We start from the raw sequence: 18,603 nt of genomic DNA on the forward strand, positions 1-18,603 counted from the left end.
CACAAACTTCAGTTCAGCATTTTCAAATATGGCCTTCTAAGGCGATCCAATTTTTCTTACCTTTGATACTGGTTAGAAGATACCTTGCATTTTTCTTTGGAGTGAAAGCAATATGTAATTACAACATTTAAGTGAGGTCAAAGAACAGCTCTTCAACTGAGGACAGCTTGCAAGTCTGACAAGACTGAAAGGAACAACAATACTTCAAGACAAGCTGCTTCGTTCTTGGTTTTCTTTTTCCTTCCTCTAGCTCACACAGCAACGTGATGCTTCTCCAACAGTAGGCTGTCCTTAACTAGTGTATAAACAGAAACAGCCTTAAAATATTGTCAATAGTATTTACCAGCTGAGGTGCAAAATCTTCTCATCCATCTCCCCTACCACAATGAAGATAATGAAGCAAACTAATGATACTTAATTTCTCTACCTAAAGCATTATACTTTGGTTGAGTAAGCTCATAATATTTTACCAAGCTGTAATAAAAATCACAGTATCTATCTGTATGCATCTGTTATAGGAGCTCCTACATTACGAAGGCTTAGCATTTTGTATTCTCAATCCAAACTTATTTAAGTGCTCTAAGACCCCATGATTGAAAGAGGAACATTTAATGTTCATAAAGTGAGAGAAAGGTTAGAAGAGAAATGATGAGTGCCCCAGTTCATTTAATGCATTATCTTTGCGAGTTTTCATGTATTGATTTTGGCAGAAACACGATCAAATGTTGCTGTCACTTGCAATGGTAAGAAAGTGCTTAGTTAATGCCTGATTAGGCTTTAGAGCTCAAAATGAAATTGTCTGGATATGCTGATGGCTATATTCTATCATAGCACGGAATTAATAGAGTAATATGGCAGTAAAACAAGTTTTATCATGCCACCAGTTCATCCCTAAACCAGTGCAGATCTGATTTTTTTGTTTTTAAAAAATGACCAAAGCATACAACCAAGCATTTATCCTGCAACATCCAGGAACAGCTGACTCGCATACTCTCTCAGATTAAAGCGCTTGAACAAGTCAGGTCTTAAGCAAATAAACATGTTGTTGCTATCTGTTTTCATCTTTTTTACAAATTTCATCAATAAAATGCAACTCTACTTAGAGATGCTACCAAATGCAAACTTCAGTGATGCTGTGAAATCACTTGTATCTTCAAACTGAAAGTTTCTTAGATTTACCTTGCTGTGCAGAAGACTCATCACTTCATCTGAACAACTGCTGGACAGCACAAAAATACAGTGGCTTCTGTTCTCCTCACTTCAGATTTTCCAGGCAATTTCAAAAAACACACCTTTGAGAGATTTTATTTTAAAGAGTTCAAATTCTGGGGGTAACTGTGGCATAATAAAATGCATCTCAAAGTCCTGTCACTACAGATGAGGTCAGCTTCCACCCTGTTACTCTGGGCTTGCAGTTCCTGCTAGGTCTTCATTACCCAGCACTGGCTCCTGTTCCCAGTGGCATGCCATGCCCTGACTTCCTGGATCGCAGTCTGGAAAGTGGTAATTAAAATAAAACCCTGACTTAAACGGTGCAGACTGAAAAAGGTGGCCAAGTTCTGGCTTTGAAGCATTCCTCAGTTCTTCAAATATGCAGCTTAGGGTTTTCAACACATAAGAGGGACTAGGAGCATTTTGCAAGCATGGATGCCAAGTAGATCCCAAACACAGATGTCTGTGCCCCAGAGTTATTCTCACTCCCAGCTTTAGCTGCAGGCCACAACTGTGCTAATAGCTTTGTATTAATGAAGGAAGACTTTGCCAAGGAGACTAGTACCACATTTCTTTATTTTCTAAAACTATTAATCTGGCAGATAAGAAGATATCTGATTTCTTCTAGTTACTAAAAAAAAAAATCCAATACCTGATAATGAGTTCATGATTTGCAATTTCTTTCTCTTTTTTGTAATGTTGCGTGTTAATAAATCTAAAATGGAAGGGGAAGCCATGCTCCCTTACTATGCAGCTGCCAAAGTTACCAAGTTACTCACTTATCAAGTGCATAAGAAAACTCAAACCAAATGCAAAAGAGATGGCCACCCCTGAGGCAGGTGAAAACAGAAGAGGGCAAATCCATGAGCGAGCAAATGATCGCATTGGTACTGGCCACTCTGACTTAAAGAACACAGGTCCGTGCACCTCTTAGCAGTTCCAGCGCCATTTTCTCTGGCCTCCTTTGTATTTGCGGGTATGGACATACTCAAACAGCAAGGGCTTATTTTGGATGCAGAAACAGTCGCTCCTGAGAAAGCACAATGCCACTCCACTAAGGTGCATTTTACAAACGCAATTTGGTTGTTCAGTATCAGATTCCTCATATTATAGCTTCTCAAACAGGAGCAAAACTGAACAAAACAAAATAACAATCCCCAACTCTCAAAGACATCTCTTTAGCCATCATTACCCTCAAACCTCACAAACCTGCTCACCCACATTTTCTTTAGCAGTGACGCAGAAGACGGTGCAAGAAACTGTATTTCTATTACTTGCTTTCTCTCACCACCGTCCAAAGATCTCCTTTTACAGCATCACGAGTTATTTCTTGCTGGGGACAGGGTACATCCTAACCGAAGAGATGCAGTGCCTGGCAGCTGCCTCCCTCCCGGCGGGCAGTGGAGGCAACGCGGTTTCACCAGCCTGCCGGTGTCACTGGGTGCAGACAGCCTGCTTGCCATTTCTCCATGTTTGGTGCTACACTGACATCTTGTGGCCCTTAACCCTGTGGAGATAGTAAACAAGGCCGCAGCTTTCCAAATGTTTAAGCAAGGATTCATTAAAACTAAGTCTGGGAAGGCAGCACTGCTTTTCCTCTTGCTTTCTTCCTGTTTCAATGCATATTCCAGAGCTTCCTGTGCCCCATGTTGGTAACAAGCTTCCATGTTAAATATTGATGATTGCGTGCCAGTCCAGACAAATGCAGCACCAAGCGCTTATGAAGACAACCCAGCATCACAGCAGTGAACTCCCTGTGCAGAAATGGGCTGCTGCTCAGTGTGGGGAGAAAGCAAACACCAGAGAAACCAGCTGTCTTCATGTGTCGTTGGCAGGTGCTGCATTTGAACTCATAAAGGTGACTTTCAAAATTGCTGTGACTATATTTATTGCTGTTAGGCAGGAATTCTCCCAAGGAAAACATGGATACCATGTACTATTCCACTGCCATAGTTCCTGCTCATAATAAGAGTAGGAGCAAAAATCCTGTTTGGAAACAATGCCACAAGCAGTATCCATAGGTTAAACGATGATGATGCCACGTGCCCGTGAAGACAAGAGTCTGTCACACTGGTGGAGTGCACACAAACAAAACAAGAGTTTCCCTGGTCCTTTGATCTGTATAGACACTGGAGGAGCAAAAAAAAAGTAAAAATGCCACAACAGGTATAAACTCCTTAACCCTCAAGTAAGTTTTACTACAGCTACAAACTGAAGTATAAAATGGCTTAGAAATGAAAAGCAGTATGGGTACTAAGGCAAATAAAAAGGATTGGAGTATTGGAAAACATAAAGATCCACATTTCTCCCCAGCCTCACCTCTCTAAGCACTCAGCCTTCTCATCTAAGCTAGGTCCTGAAGCTGGCTGTGCACACTCAAGGAAGAAACAGATTCCTCTGCAGGATGATTGAAATTTTTCGTTAGGTACACTGAGCTTTGGAGGCATATATCTTTCTCTTCAGTGCTTACTGAGTTGTCTAACTAGACAGAATTAAAGCTATGAGCTAAAATGTTTCATATAAGCTTCTAGAATTAGGGCTTCGTGCCTTAATTATGAACAAAATACCAGAGCTTAAAAAAAAATAGAATACAGAAGAGAGTGGAGGGGAGAGTAGAGGGATTTACATGCATACCCAAATAGCTAAATTCAGTTCTATCAATTTAATTTCACATTCCTATGATTATGCCAGATAAAGTTTGATTTCTTATCAAATTATGAGTGCATGCCACTAGACAGATTATAGCAGATGCAATGTGAAGATATGCTAGGAAACATAGGTCCTAAAAGAACTTCTCTATATGGAAAGTGAAGAAAGATCTCCCTGGAAAACCCAACCTAAGAGATCCAACTTCTTTTCCTTATATAACAGCAAAAGAAACCAAAATATTTCTAACATTCAGCATTGGGTCTGATGCCATCACCAGCACAGGATGCACTGCAAGGGGACATCTTCCCCTCCCTGGGATGTCACTGGCTGTTTGAGGATTTGCACCTATGCATGAGAGAAGCAGAAACACCCAGGAGTGGGAGAAGCAGGAGCAGGAGAAGCCAAAGAGGGAGAAGGCTGACTTGGCTCAGATTCAGAGCAAGCCCAGGACAGCAACAGGAGATTGGCTTGTCTAGCCTGGTCCCCTTGCTACTGTCGACAACGTAGCAAATAATCTCCTGCTGTAAACCTGTCAAGTTCCTCCTTAAAAGTCATTACGTTTTGTCTCTATTGTGTCAGACTTTCATTCCTCTAAGGATCTGAACTTACTTCTCCATTACAGCCCACATTTAATTCATAGTCACTGTATCTGCTCTTGGCTTTTGTGCCAACATGCTCCTTTCACCTGTCCTGTGCTTGTCTCTTCCTGATGTATTTATAGACAGCCACCATACTGTCTCTCAGCCTTCATTAGGCTCAAGTGAACAGACAAAGCCCTCCTAATCTCATCAGGGCTGTCAACTCAGCACCAGAGATGCTGTGTCTGCAAGCGTTTGGGCTCTCATTGCACACTGGTAATGGGAATTGTGGGCAGGATCCCAGACATGCTCATAACTGCTCTGTGCAATGCTAGCCACACTGCACTGTCTCTGCTGGCTATGCTCATCCCAATGCAAGTATGACAATGCTCACCCTCTGCAAGAGCTGTACCCTGTGGGCAGCCCAGAGGTCCTCCTTTTCTTTAAGCTTAATGCTGCATGTTACTGCTGCTCTGCTTCCTCCTGATTCTATTATTTCAGGCCTGAGTGTCATTCATTATGTAGAAATGCCTCCTAAACCAGTTTATGCATGTTCCCTAGGTATCCTAGCCAGGCCTTTTCCTCTTACAGGTACAACAGTATAGCCCAGAAGCCCCTTTATTTGCCACAGCACCTAACAGAAATGCCAGTGGTCAGAACAGAATTCCTATTGCTGGAGACTTTGCACGTGCCAGGATACAACTTCTTCCTTATGAACAACAACATCCCCAGCAAAAACCAACTGGGCAAAGAGAGCACACAGTCCTGACTGGGTGTTATACTGCAATGGCACTGCAATATTGAGAATATGCTGGATGAGAGTGTTTGTGTTTGAGTCAAAAACCTAGAAAGCGTAAAATGAAAAAGTTGGTGCACTAATGCTACCTACCTGCTTGAAAACTGGCTGAGAGATCAGAAATGCAGGCAGTAGTAAATCGTCATACAGCATATTAGGACGAGCATCAAAGACTGTTTGCACAATGTTATTTATAGCTATGTATTGGGTTTATAGCCATTGTAGAAGTGGAAAAATCTTCATTTGAATGTTTTAAAACAAGTCGGATAAAGACTAATTATATTTAAGAGGTGACTTTTGGGAGAACTCTTTCATTGGCCAGGCATATGAAGTCAGTGTTAGATCCAGCACAGCTTTTCCACCTTTGATGTCTATGATAAGCAGCCAGAAATAAGGGAAGGAAAATAAACATGAGTAGATTAGAGCATTTTTGCAGGTGGGGTTGGAACCGCTTCCTCACTGATAATGCTGGAGAAATGGAAAATGACTCTGTCTTGCTTCTTCTCCATCACTTGTTCCATGAGGTCAGCAGTTTTTTAGGGAGCTAAAATACAAATTAATTTACTAAGCAACTGAGCATGTAAAAAAATTAGCAGCCAGATGCACTGACAAATCCACTGTCATGCTCTGCTCCTTTTGTATTACTCAGCAAGCAGTGATGAACTTCTGCAGGCTATAACCTTGACACAGAGAGAAGTTTCAAGCAAGTTCACAGCAGAGCAAAGCTGACTTTCTATTGACACTGGATGAAGGAGGATGCTGAAGGAGGGTGCAAGCCCATTGCTTTCCCTGAGCTGGATGCTGTGGAAGGGCTGTGACCAGCTGGTACACGTTGGAACAAGCCCTGTTCTTCTTAGATGGAGACATAATGAAAAGAAGGAATGGTTGAAGTATATCTCACTCGGACAGAGCTGTCCACTTCTCCTTTGCACTCCAAAAAACAGCAGAGCAGTAAATTTGGTAGAGTGCATTAAAATGGCTCTAGTACTGGACTAATTAAAGAGGTTGTAGCAGGTGGCAGGACTGGTGGCAAATGCTGCAGACAGAAAATAACTGGGCTTGATCTGCAAACCTTATGCTTTCTGATTTAACAGTCATTCTGTTCTCTGAAATGCTGCTAGACTGATATAGGCAGAGATGCTGCTGTCTGACACCCCGTGAATCAGCATGGCCACTAAGCCTGCTCCGTGTGCCCAGCCTGCAGGACAGGCAGGGAGCACTTGCATACCTCCAGCACAGCAGGGGCTTTGTAACGTAGCACTTGTCCCTGAGCCCAGTACTGGCAGAGACACGCTCGTTTCACCTGTCCTCTTTATATAAAGCAAGATGTAAGGACTGAGATCAAAACAAGGGCAAACACAAAATCCCTGGCTCCCAAGGAAAAGCATAGCGATGCTGCAGCCATTAGATTTGCACAGGCAAAGACAAGCACTTCATTAGAAGGGAATAACTCCCAGCATAGGCCACTGTCAGAAGCAGATGAGGTGAAATGGGATTCTGGGGCTTGGATATTTTGCAGCTTTGTGATTGCCAAAAGAGTCGGACTAGAAGGGGAGTCACAGCATGGGAATGCTTCAATTCGCAGGGCCACTAGCACCATCAGACGTACTGCTGCTTGTGAACCTGCCCCCCAGCACTAGGAATAATGAAAAAAATTGTCCTGGAATGATCTCACCTGTTATGTATCTCTAATTGCAATATTTTTGGTGAGCGAATCAATTCTGAACAGCCTATTTTAACCCCTTCCTCTTTCATATATCTTTTTAATTTTCCCAACACATTTTTCTCATACAGAGGTTTTATTTTTGTGTTCACATTGCTTGTTTAATTTAACAGATGGAAAATTCTATGGAACTTCTTGGTAATGTATCTGTACCATTCCTAATGCCTATTGTTTTACACTGTATAAATATGTCCCTGCAGGAAGTGAACTATCTTCTAGCCTATTCTGATTTATGCTATTTCACCCCCAGAGCAATATAACCCCTTTAACCAGCAGAAACCCAAAATCCGAGATCCATACGGAGGCTCTGACTTCAAGGGAATATCAGCCTTCTCCTACCTCAAAGTCTTGGGACATCAGAAAGCTGACTCCAGGCTGGCAGCAATGAGGTAATGGCCTCAAGCTGTGCCAGGGGAGGTACAGGTTGAACATGAGGAAAAATGTCTTCTCAGAAGGAGTGATGAGGCCTTGGCACAGGCTTCCCAGGGAGGTGGTGGAGGCACCACCTCTGAAGTTTCTCAAGAAAAGGGAGGTTATAGTCATTAGGGACATGGTTAGTGGGCTTGGTGGTGATGGACTGACAGTTGGAATAGATGATCTTAGTTGTCTTTTCTGACCTTCATGATTCTGTGATTTCCAGCTTTCAGAAATGTTAAGCCATGGTGAAGCAGGCACAATAGCCTCCCAACAGCAGCAGCAGTCACAGCAAGTTGCTGTTTATAGGATGACACAGAACTAAGATGAATGCTATCTGCCAACACTGCATCCTGGGCAACCATCTTACCAAAACATGGTTTAATTCTACCTGAAACCGCAAAAAGAGGGCAATGAACTGATCCATATTGAGTTAATTGATATTCTTCATTCTAGAAGAATTTTAACCAGGAGGAGAAAACTGAGTAGATTATATATGTCATCACAGAGATGGCGAGGATTTAGTAGATTAAGCTCTATTGATTTCTGCTACAGTCATTTTGTAATCAGCAAATAAGACAGTCAATGCCTGAAGCACCCTCTACATGGCTCTTTCCCATTTTTTAAAGGAGATTTCAAACTCTATAGTCAGGGCAATCCATACTGGTTCCTGGAAATGGGCGACCGCTGCAAAGATCCACTGACCCTGATATTTCAAAGACCAGAGTTAGCATCAACATCCTTTAAGCATTTTAAGCAGACAGAAGTACCAACCAACCTGTTTATGGAGGAAATTCTAATCAAAACAAAAATATTCACTTTTTTCCATTAAAATGCATGTTTCCATTTTGTTCTTTAAATATTTTCCACATATTTATTCTTCAAGCAGGCAGGCTATCCAAGCCTATGAAGTCTCCTACTGACCCTGCTGAGTAGCTCCAGCACTGAGACAAGCAGGCATCAGCTCAGGAGGCTCAGACAGCTGCTGAATTGATATCCAAATCTGTGCTAACAACTAGAAACTCCCTGGGAGTTAGCAGAAGGAAAGAAATGTTTTAGAACAGAATTCAACTGACTTTCATACAAATACCCTATGAAAAGGAGCTCACGCCCTGGAAGTTCTTATTTCCTTCTGGTGACTTAAGTCAGCCACTGATGTCTGTGTTTGGCCACCACAATCCTGCCCCAATGGCACTAATCAAAAGCGAGCATAGAGGTGAAAGAGGAGGACTCGAGGAATGCCAGAGGGGATCTTAACACTAAAAGACAGCTCCTAGCTTCAAAAAACTGCAGTGGATGAGAAGATAACAGTTAACCTCAACAGAAGCTTCAATATTGCCTAAATCTCACACAGCACTTCACTCTCTCGTAGATCTTAAAAAATATTTTATGAAGGAGACAGGTTTTCCAATCCAGAATAAGCATAGTATTTCCATGCTAAAATGAACTCCCCTGGCACTGACTGTTCAGTGATTCACTCCAGAGTACTTGAACCCCCACCATTTTCACCTGATGTCAGTTATTAGCAATGGGATATGTGTAGTGTGGTCAGCTTGCTTCTAAACGTAGTTTTCTTGGTTCAAAATGTCCAGAGAGCCAAATTATTTCTAAAAGAAAAAAAGTAACAGAAGGTCATTCAAGTGCTTTATAGACTTTAACTTAGACCTGTTCCTAGAAGGCCTACAAAGAAAATCAACTTGTAATGATCCATTTAATTTTTGCTCTTCATCTCATTTATTTCATGACAATTAAGACACAAAAATAAGTCATTCAAACAAGAATACATCTCGTGTGACTGTATCTCTACTGACTGAAAGAGCAGTTATCTTTGGCCCTTGAGGTCTGCCTCAATCTTCTTGCAGCTTGGGGTCACTGAATGGATGCAGAGCAAATTTAGGGCTGTGGCTCATTAGCCCTGTGCTTTGTTATCTAAAATACACACATCACCTTACACTGCTTTAGAGGAGGTTAAAAAAAACTCCCTTGAGTGACCAGCTTGAGTGCCAAGGAAAAATTTAAGTATGTGCATAAATGTTTGAATGAATCAATGCATTTATCTCTCTTTTCTCAGAGCTGGAGTGCAGCCATCACCTTCCAAGTCTAAAAATAGTGTCAGCAGGCAGCTCAGGTAGCTGCAAACCACCTTCTTCAGCTTTACTTAATACCTCCTAAGTGAGGATCAACTCATTCTTCTGTGATTTTACAGAAAATTAGTGGAATTACACCAGCACTGTCTAGGTAAAAACCTAAGAAGATTACGTTCGATTAGGTATTATTAGTTTGAAAAAAAGCCACTTGGCTGACTTCATCTCTAGCACTCCTTACTCCTAGATTTTCAAAGGCATGAAAAAAACTTTTCCTTGTCACAGACCACAAAACTCTACATGTCGTACTTCAGGATAAATTATATTTCCCCACTTTATAGCAGTGTTTTGCCAAGAAATTCTGTGTGTTTGATTACACTCAGGGTCAAAGAAAAATCTAAAAACTGTCAACATAAAAATAAAATCCCCTCTAATGTTGCTTCTCCATTGCGATCACCAAGGGCAGGTCTGCACACTCAGCCAGAGAGATAATTGAATAACATGGGTGACAGAGCAAAGCCCTGCCGAGGTCTTGAGCCAACCTTGAACTCTTCCATTAGCCCAACACGTACAAAGCCTCTTGAATAAGTCTCAAAAGAATAAACTCAGAGTCATCAGATCAACTTCCAGCCATCTTTCTCAGGTATTAAGTACAAAGATTTACTCATCTGAATTAAAAATTGCAGTAAAATTGGCCCCAAACAGTACCAGTCTGAAGTCAACATTGCTGTTGAGCTTATAGCCTCTGACATACATTGTCACCTGATGCTGGGACACATGCCGTCCTAAGTACATATGAACTATATTAATATGCTACAATATATGGATTCCTGAGGCTATACACTTTTCTGTGACCCAGTTCTCCAATTTGCTTTATATTGCTGTAACAGTGTTATGGGGCTATAGAGTAAACATCATTATATTTTCATTCACTTTACGGTGCCAAAATGGTGATGATTATATACGTATCTATTATATACTCATTTATTAAGCAAGGTTAGATACAAGGCAATGCATCATCCAGAAGGAAATTAGTAGCTAGCCGCTTTCCCGTTGCTGTGCCCACTGAGGCACCTCACAGTATCTGTTTCACAGCTGGAGCAGGTGTTTCTGAGACACCCTCTGTACTGGTTAACTTCAACAACCAAAAGGTTCATTTCCTTTTCAGGAAACAGAGCAAGTAACGTAATGCCAATGTGTTCCCACTTTTAAGAGGGAACTGCACTATTTCCTAATGCCAGCCAGTTCAAGGACTGTCTGCTATCATTTGTTTTTGTTTGGGTTCTTCTCAGGACAGGGTGAGTGCAAGGACTGGTAACCACAAAAGGCAAAGCCTCGCCATTTTTTGAAGCATAACAGACAGAGTTCAAATGGCAAGAGGCGCTTCAAGATACCCAGGCATAATCTGTGTGTGCTTCTTGAAAGCGAAGGTTGTAATTAAAGTTGGCATTTCTGAGCAGCCTGCTAGTGCTGGCCATCTTGATAACAAGCAGAGAGGACATGCTTTGTGACACAGACACATAATCTGTGGGGAAGAGACAGTGCCTGTCCTGTAGGAAGCAGCAGAAAAGACATGCATATCCAGGATGGCCTAGAGGGAACACAGCTAAAAGATTTTTGAAAAAAATGTTTATGTAGCCAAGGCAAAGAGAAATACGAGATGAAGCAAGGGGTGCAAGATCACTGTGTTATTTTCCCACAGGCTTTCCTCATTATTTCTCCTTCCTTCCATTTCCTTCTGAGATGGCAGAAGAAAAAATGAATTTTTGTTTTTAAATCTGAAAGTGTACAGTTGAAACACAAGTTAACAAAAGAATGTTGGACTCCAGCATTCAAACAAAACATCTGGATGGAAATACAAAATAACTGGGCTGTCCATAGGCATTTAATAATGAAGTAGTAATACACATCTGATTTTTACGCAGGTCCCTTTCTCAGATAGAAAGGCACTGCAATTAGCGGGGGTTGGGAGATTCAAGCACAGACAAACTGAAATATGGGGAAACCCCTACGAGATCAAATGACTGATGGAGCGTTCTGATGAAAGGCTGAAACACGTTGTGACAGGCTTCATGGCCACCTGTCAGTAACGCCAACCTTCACATGCAAATAGAGTAAGGGCAGGGCAGGGCGATAAGAAAATCCTTTGGTATTTGAAACAAGGGTGTATAATTCTGCTCCGAAGATTAAGAAATATTACCGTGGCCACTTAACTAATTCATGTTTCAGTATGGATATCAGGACAAAACAGAAAATACTTTGGAGTACAGAGCATTTGCTTGGAAAAGGGGTGATACTGTAAAGATAAGCACTTATGTCTGCAACAAGATCTCTGAATTGTTATTACAAGTCAGGAATGAGGGACTAGGAGGCAAACCAAGGCAGAGATGAAAAGCGTGGACTGTCCAAGGTACGCTTCATTAAAGGAAATCAGGTCCCTCCTTAAGAACTCTCTGAAAAATTGTTCTTGCACCACAGGTTGCAGATAGCAGATCAGACACCTAAAGAGAGTTGCAATAGAGAAAAAAAGAAGGCATATAGTGTTGAAAAGGGTGATATACAACATATCTGGGGCAGATTGACAGAAGCAAAAAACTGAAGTGTGGATGAAGAAAATAAACAAAACAGTGTTAAAATCTTAAAATGAATAATACTCTTGTGATGCGCTACGTACTTCTAAACAGGAAATGAATTAAGTCCAGTGAGCAGAGAGCAACCTGGGAAGCAGACCAAGGCTTGGGGCGATAGTAGCTCTGCAGCCAGGTCCCACAGAGTGCGGCAGGGCCCAGACCCATGGGCAGACCTCGGCCCCCTGGGCAGACCCTGCACCAGACAGTATGCTGCTGGCTGTGGCAAGAGAAGGGCAAAGAGGGGCAGAGCCTCTGTACAGACAGCTGCAAAGGTGTTAGTCTGGGCTCCTAGGCATGGTTACACACCTGGTTCTTATGCTCTCAAAGCATTGCTGTTTTATGTCCAATTTGCTTTTCCTATTTGTTATCATTTCCCTAGAATGCCACATCCCTGAGACACAAACCCACATGTGAAGTAACAGAATCAAATGCCAGAAGATGCCTTCAATAGCAGCTCTCACATTCATTCCCCCACCCAAAGTAGGACTACTCTCTGGTGCCCATTTCCAATCCCATTTTTAAAACCTCAGCCACTGCCACACCTCGCTGACAGAAGGTTTATTTTACTATTATGTCTTTCAAAAGTTTTTCCAACAGACCATCTTCCTGTTCACCACAATAAATCTTGTTGTACTAATTTCTCTTCCCCAGTGCTGTTTGCTCCCTCAAATATTTGCAGAACAGAGGCAGCACCTTGCAATCATTGCCTGGCGCATCCCTATCATTTTCAGCCTTTCCACACACACAAGGCAGTTCTTCCTCCTTCTCATTTTCTTGTTCATCCTGCCAATTAATTTCTCTGACCTCTCCCTTCCCTTCATTAGTTTTCTCACACACCCCTGTAAGGTAAGCACTGCACAGCAGCCTCCCCCGTTGCACACCGTGCATGGAACAGGAGGACTGTGTACTCCCAACCACACACAAGCTTCAGGAACACAGCTTGTACTTTGCTTTCTCCTCTCACATTCCCTTTGCTAGAGATTTGGGGGGGGGGGGATTGTGGCTTTTTTCCTGACTTTTTCAGAACAAAGGCATTACTTTTGGTTGAGCTGAAGGTAACAGTTTTTGTCTGTGTGGTTATGGCGTACTCACTGCTGCAGTGATTTTCCATTTCATTCATATGCTCCATGGGTTCCCTCCTAGTGCTGCAAGAAAATAAAATACATCTGTATCGATGGATACAGATATACCTAGAGTTTTGAAAGTCTTAGATGTCACTGGCACATATAAGATTACATTCATCCCAATTTATCCGCGTAGCAGTTACACATGCGTAGTAAGGAACTCCATTATCCTGTCCTTAATTTACTCTCGAGGGGTTCATCTTTCACAGAATCCATATCAGAGCCCCCTTTCTCATTTATTTCAGCAGGAGAGGGGAGAGGTCTCTATCTGATCTGATAATGGAGCTATTTGGCTCAACCCAGCCATTAATCCAACTGACAGCTTTCCTATGAAAAGACAGAATTTCCGTCCTGCACTCCAATTTATTTCATCAACTGCACTTTTCTTCTCCCATCTCTGGTGTGTAGTAATAATGAGAGCTGTCTGGAAAAATATATATAAATATGGCACATGTATATAAATACAGGTAAAGCAGGTGGCAGGGGTGTGACAGGAAGGGAATTCTGCATTATGAGTGTTTTCAGCTCAGGCATTTACTTGCCTCATGAAAACGTGCGTCCAGCACCATCCTACTGAAAGTATCCTGACACAAAATTCCACGTTTTCTCAATAGACAAGCTCTTGGTTTTGTTGTGTGAGTCTTTTGCCTGGTTGTGTGTTTTTTTTTTTAACATTAGTCCCTATCACAGCGGCTCTACCATCTAGGCACGTTCTCAATGAAAATACTGCACCGTAATTTTGAAGCAAGATTTCCTCCTTTCGCTGAGACTTCAGGTATCAGAGCACAGATCTGGAAAAGAGACAAGTGTGCTATATAGATGTCGGGCTCTGCCTGCTGCTCTGCAATTACTCAGTTGACAGAGTTTGACAAGGCATAGGGTTAAAGAAGCAGAAACCTCTGTGGAGAAAGGGTTTCCTCGTTTCATTGTTGGATTTTTTGTTTTTTTTTTAGTAGGAAAGCTAAGTGTGTAAGGGGGTGAGACAATCATTGTATTCCACTCAGGACTGATAATTTCAGTGAAGCAGTTTTAGTTAAAAATGTAAAACTTGTTAAACTTTTTGCCAGAATGTATTTTCAAATAAAACAGTATTTTAAAATAGAAATAATGTTTTCAATTACAAATTCTTTTCAAAGCTTTTGAAGTGAAAGAGAATGTCTTTCAGGTCAAAACCCCATCTCATTCTTCCCGAAGTTAATATAATCCTATGAATGATGCCTTCATTCAGAGGGCATTGCTACCCCATGCCAGGCCTAGGTAACACTCAGCGTACTGCTCAGATGCTCTCTCTGCCTCTGAGACTCTGTGAGTTGGTTCCTCTTCTGCTATCCAAACTTTTTTTGCCAATGGCAGTTCAGAAAGATTTCAAATGAGGTCAGGAGAGGAGAGGAAAAACAGAGTTTTGCCTGCGCTGACATGCTGAACAGAAGACAGTGCAGAGTTTGTACCTTTCCTACTGAGGTACTCTATAGCTCCAAAATCACTTAAAAATAATCGAACACTTGCATTTTCATCAAGCTACTTCAATTTCTTAATTGAAAATGGAAATGAGAAAATGGAAAATGTGTACATCATGCTCACCCTCTAGGTTTTTGAGAATCCACTAATCCATATCTTCCTGTAACTCCAGACTCTAAGATCTCACTATGCAGTAGATGGAGCTGCTCAGAGGAAACACTTTTACCATTCCTCATGCTCACTGCAGCTGCCAAATGGTCTCTTGGCATCGGTGCAAGCAAGAGGAGCAGGACTGGCCTTCAGCCTATTTTGGTATCTGAAATCCGCACAGAATGACACACTTGGCATTAGGGGATTTGTAGAAATTGGAGCAGCAGAGGTGGAAAGGGTCTGAAACTCCTCCAGCGACCTGCCATAAGGATTCTGGCTTCCTCATTAACAGGTCCCCATTTCTGGCTCCACTGAAATAAAATTCAAGGCAGACTCACTGTAAAGAAGGGCACTAAGCAAGGATACTTTGAGCAACCTCAGTGGCCATAGTCTGAAAGCTGAATGAAACCACTTTCTGTCTACCTCTGGCCAGAGCATCATGTCAGCCACCAGTGCATTCCCACCTCTCCTGTCCATGCAGTTTCCCTGGAAGAGAAGAGGCTCATGGTATAAACCCAGAAATAAAACTGCTAATGTAAATCATAATGCTTCCCAAATAACCTGACCATGCTGTCAATTCTGAGTTTGGTATTCTCATTTTTCACTTTCCAAGTATTGTGGGTGGGATTAAAATGTGAGGCATTCTTTTATAGCTGCTCTCAGTTTCTTAACAAAGAAACTACCTTAGATTTCTTTTTTTTTTTTTTTTTTTAACGATCCTCAGGACCAACAAAGCTGCTCTGCTCACCACCATTCTCTCAGCTCTCTGAGCTGACAGTCTCTGAAGTCCTGCTGTGACTGAACTCCCCTGAAAGCCTACCACACTATTTAGACTGCTTCCTAAGCAGACCTTGAAATCACTGCTGATCATGAATGGATGGGCTGGTGTCTGATAAGACAGATTATATACTGATTTATTAACAAATTCAGAAAGGAAAACATTTCAGAAAATGAAAAATAAAACATATTTTCTATAATGTTTGTTTGCTGGACCTAGGTGTTCATCAAATACTCCAAGCAAATTCTGTTCCCTTTCAGGTTCATCTGTCTATCCTTTATATAACACTTCTTCAGGACTCTTTAATTAGGAAAGATAATGATTAATGACGTGCAGAAGGAGAGCTGCTTGTTTGGTTGTTTCTACAAACATATAGTTTAAATGCATTCCAGTCTGGAGACAGCTCACAGAAAACCTTGGTAGTACAAAAATGGAGCAACAAAGGTGCCCCGGATACATTTTAAAATGCTTTAAACATTTCCCTGAAGTAAATTATTTTATTTCCATAGAGCAGCACTGAAAGAGGGAGGGGAAAAAAGCAATTGAATTAAGTGTTCCAAGGAGTTTTCTAGATGAATTCTTAACTAGCTCTGTGATTTTCTACTGGTAACCCAGTCCTCTGGCTGATCAAGTTTCTTTGGGTAAACACGCTTACTTTCATGTAAAATCTGTTTAAAACAAATGAGGAAAATTTGCCTTAGCTTATTTATTTATTTATTGCAGTATGAAATGCACCTTGCAGTCCCTGAACACTTCTCAGCTGTTCAGCTGTGGCAGCATGCAGTAGGACCCTGCACACCCTGCTCAGCAGAACAGATCCCCACTATGTGACCAGCAGCAACACTGGTGCAGGCAAAGAAATCAGATGGAGATATCTGAAAAAGCTTCTGTCAGGCAATGCCAGCTCATTGTGTTCTTTATTTATATATGAAGCTTAAATTATTGATTGCGGCCCCTTCCTGCATTGAAAGCTGAAATCAAATACAGCGCCTGACTGACCACTTAAATCTTCCAATCAACCTGCCTTCTCTAAATAATTTTTTTTTCTGTACTTTGGACCTCTGTTTAAAAAAATTTAGGATAACACTTTCAGTTTGACTGAGGGGGAAAAAAAGATCAATGCTTATCAGTATTCAGCTATTTACTGATCAAATACACGTTACATCATGCTAATCCCTACCATATGGGCAGAGACTGAAAACCCAGAATTCCTCAAAGTTCTTGGCATGGTAATGCTAAGTAGTTTGTATTGCTTGTGATTATTCACGTGTATGACAGGCAACATATGTGCTTTCCTAGGCATTCCATTATAATTGCTTTTTCCCCAACCTTTCAAAAGCTAAATGAGCAACAGAAACGTCGGTAAATGTGATCTGTGGCATAAGCTGTTTTATAAAATATGCTGCCTGTTATTGGCTGATGCAGTGAAAGTTTCATCCCATCTTTGGTTTCAGGCATTGGAACCACTCAGCTACCCTGAGTGCTCTCAAGTTTTATGGCACTGGTCACAACAAAGAGAGAAACTGATAGGCTGAAATTTTAATTTTAGCTTTATGACTGCTTGGTGGTCTGAGCAGAGCTCACACCCTTCCCAATGGTTGTAGCTGAGCCTGTTCAAGCGATCAGAAAGAACAAGCTGTACCCTTTTCTTCCAAGTCTGATAGGAGGGACATTGACAGAGCAGTACAGGATTTGCGTCTGTGACCACAAATCCAGTGTGAACCCACATTTCACATTAGACTGAACAGAGTAGAGTTATGGCATTCTTTGCAACCTAAAGTTGCAGCAAGCAACACATTCTTGTTCAGAGAGCAATACAAGCAAGAATATTGAACATAAAGCAGGGATGAAGGCTTCAGTGAGCTGCCTGATGGGTGAAGACAACATATGCAAATGGCCATGAAGCATAGCAGACAAGCAGCTACAAAACTGAAGCAGAGAAAATTGCTCTGCTTGCATTAATCTAAGTAACTGCTTCTGCGGGTTTCAAGTAAAAGCCATCATCCATCTGTGGTGGGCACGTTGCCTACCAGCAGCATTAACTGCTCCCAGATTCCCCTAACCACTCCACACTGTGAGAGAACAAAACCAAATAAAGAGCTTTCTATATAAATCCTTCAGACTTAACAAGGAAATACTTTAAAAAGGTCACAAAGTCTTCAAAAATGGAAGTCCAAAAGTAAACAGAAGAGTTGCATATTTAAAACCCATCAATGTTCATTAGTTGCTTACAAAAAAAACACTTCTGCCATTTGACATAATTATCACTTTATTTTAAGACTTTGTTCATCAGGCATCTATACCCTGCAACAAATGTGCTTGCCTACTCCGTAGTACTTCACTCATATATAAGATAGTGCTCTCTCGTGTAAATGAATTGTAGGATAAGCAGGCATAGTCACTTACAGTCTGTAATAGGCTTCATCTTCAACCACTGATGGATGTTCCTGGAGGTGTTCAAGGACAGGTTGGATGGGGCCCTGGGAAACCTGATCTAGTGCCTGACCTAGCAGTTGGCAACCCTGCCCCAGCAGGGGCATCAGAACTAGGTGATCTTTGTTTGAGGACTCTTCCAACCCAAGCCATTGTGTGTTTCTATGATTACAGGACAGAAGCCAAGAAATCACGTTGGTGAAGGCTGCATACAAGACTGTACTGGCACAGAAACTGTGATTCCTCCCATGCCATCTGTAACTCGACTAAGGCTAGAAGCTTGCAGAGTGCGTGGCACACTCAATGTTCCATCCTGGATCTTACTAAATCCACATGGAACAGAAAGGCTGCAGCAACCAATAATATAACTCTCTGCAAGTCTTGTAAAATATATAAGCTAGAAGTAGGTTGTTGTTTTTCAGTGTGGAAATTCTTTCTTCTTCTTGTAAACATTTTCCTTCAAAAATTACAACCACCTCAAGGAGCTTTCTAGTAGTTACCACAGCTCACAGCTTTGAGCTGCTACATTTTGCTCCTTTTGCCTCCCCCTTCACAGCACCGCCCTCTTCTGTAA

General features: G+C 41.7%; 1 long non-coding RNA gene across 15 annotated transcripts in view; it reads right to left on the reverse strand.

Annotated features, from left to right (window-relative positions):
• Positions 1-18,603, reverse strand: part of LOC110400658 — a 493,181-nt gene that overhangs the window by 267,637 nt on the left and 206,941 nt on the right. For 12 of the 15 annotated variants that reach the window (XR_002440004.1, XR_002440006.1, XR_002439996.1 and 9 more), the window contains exons 1-2: positions 18,003-18,140; positions 8,882-8,979 (exon numbers count right to left, since the gene is read on the reverse strand). The exons of 1 other annotated variant lie outside the window; for it this stretch is intronic. This is a non-coding gene — a long non-coding RNA (uncharacterized LOC110400658). Of the gene's footprint in view, positions 1-8,881; positions 8,980-18,002; positions 18,141-18,603 lie in introns of those variants that run through there. 2 more of the 15 variants (XR_002439997.1, XR_002440005.1) reach the window with 1 other exon arrangement.

The sequence above is a fragment of the Numida meleagris genome, chromosome 5, assembly GCF_002078875.1.
Source record: "Numida meleagris isolate 19003 breed g44 Domestic line chromosome 5, NumMel1.0, whole genome shotgun sequence".
In the NCBI taxonomy this organism is placed as follows: Eukaryota; Metazoa; Chordata; class Aves; order Galliformes; family Numididae; genus Numida; species Numida meleagris.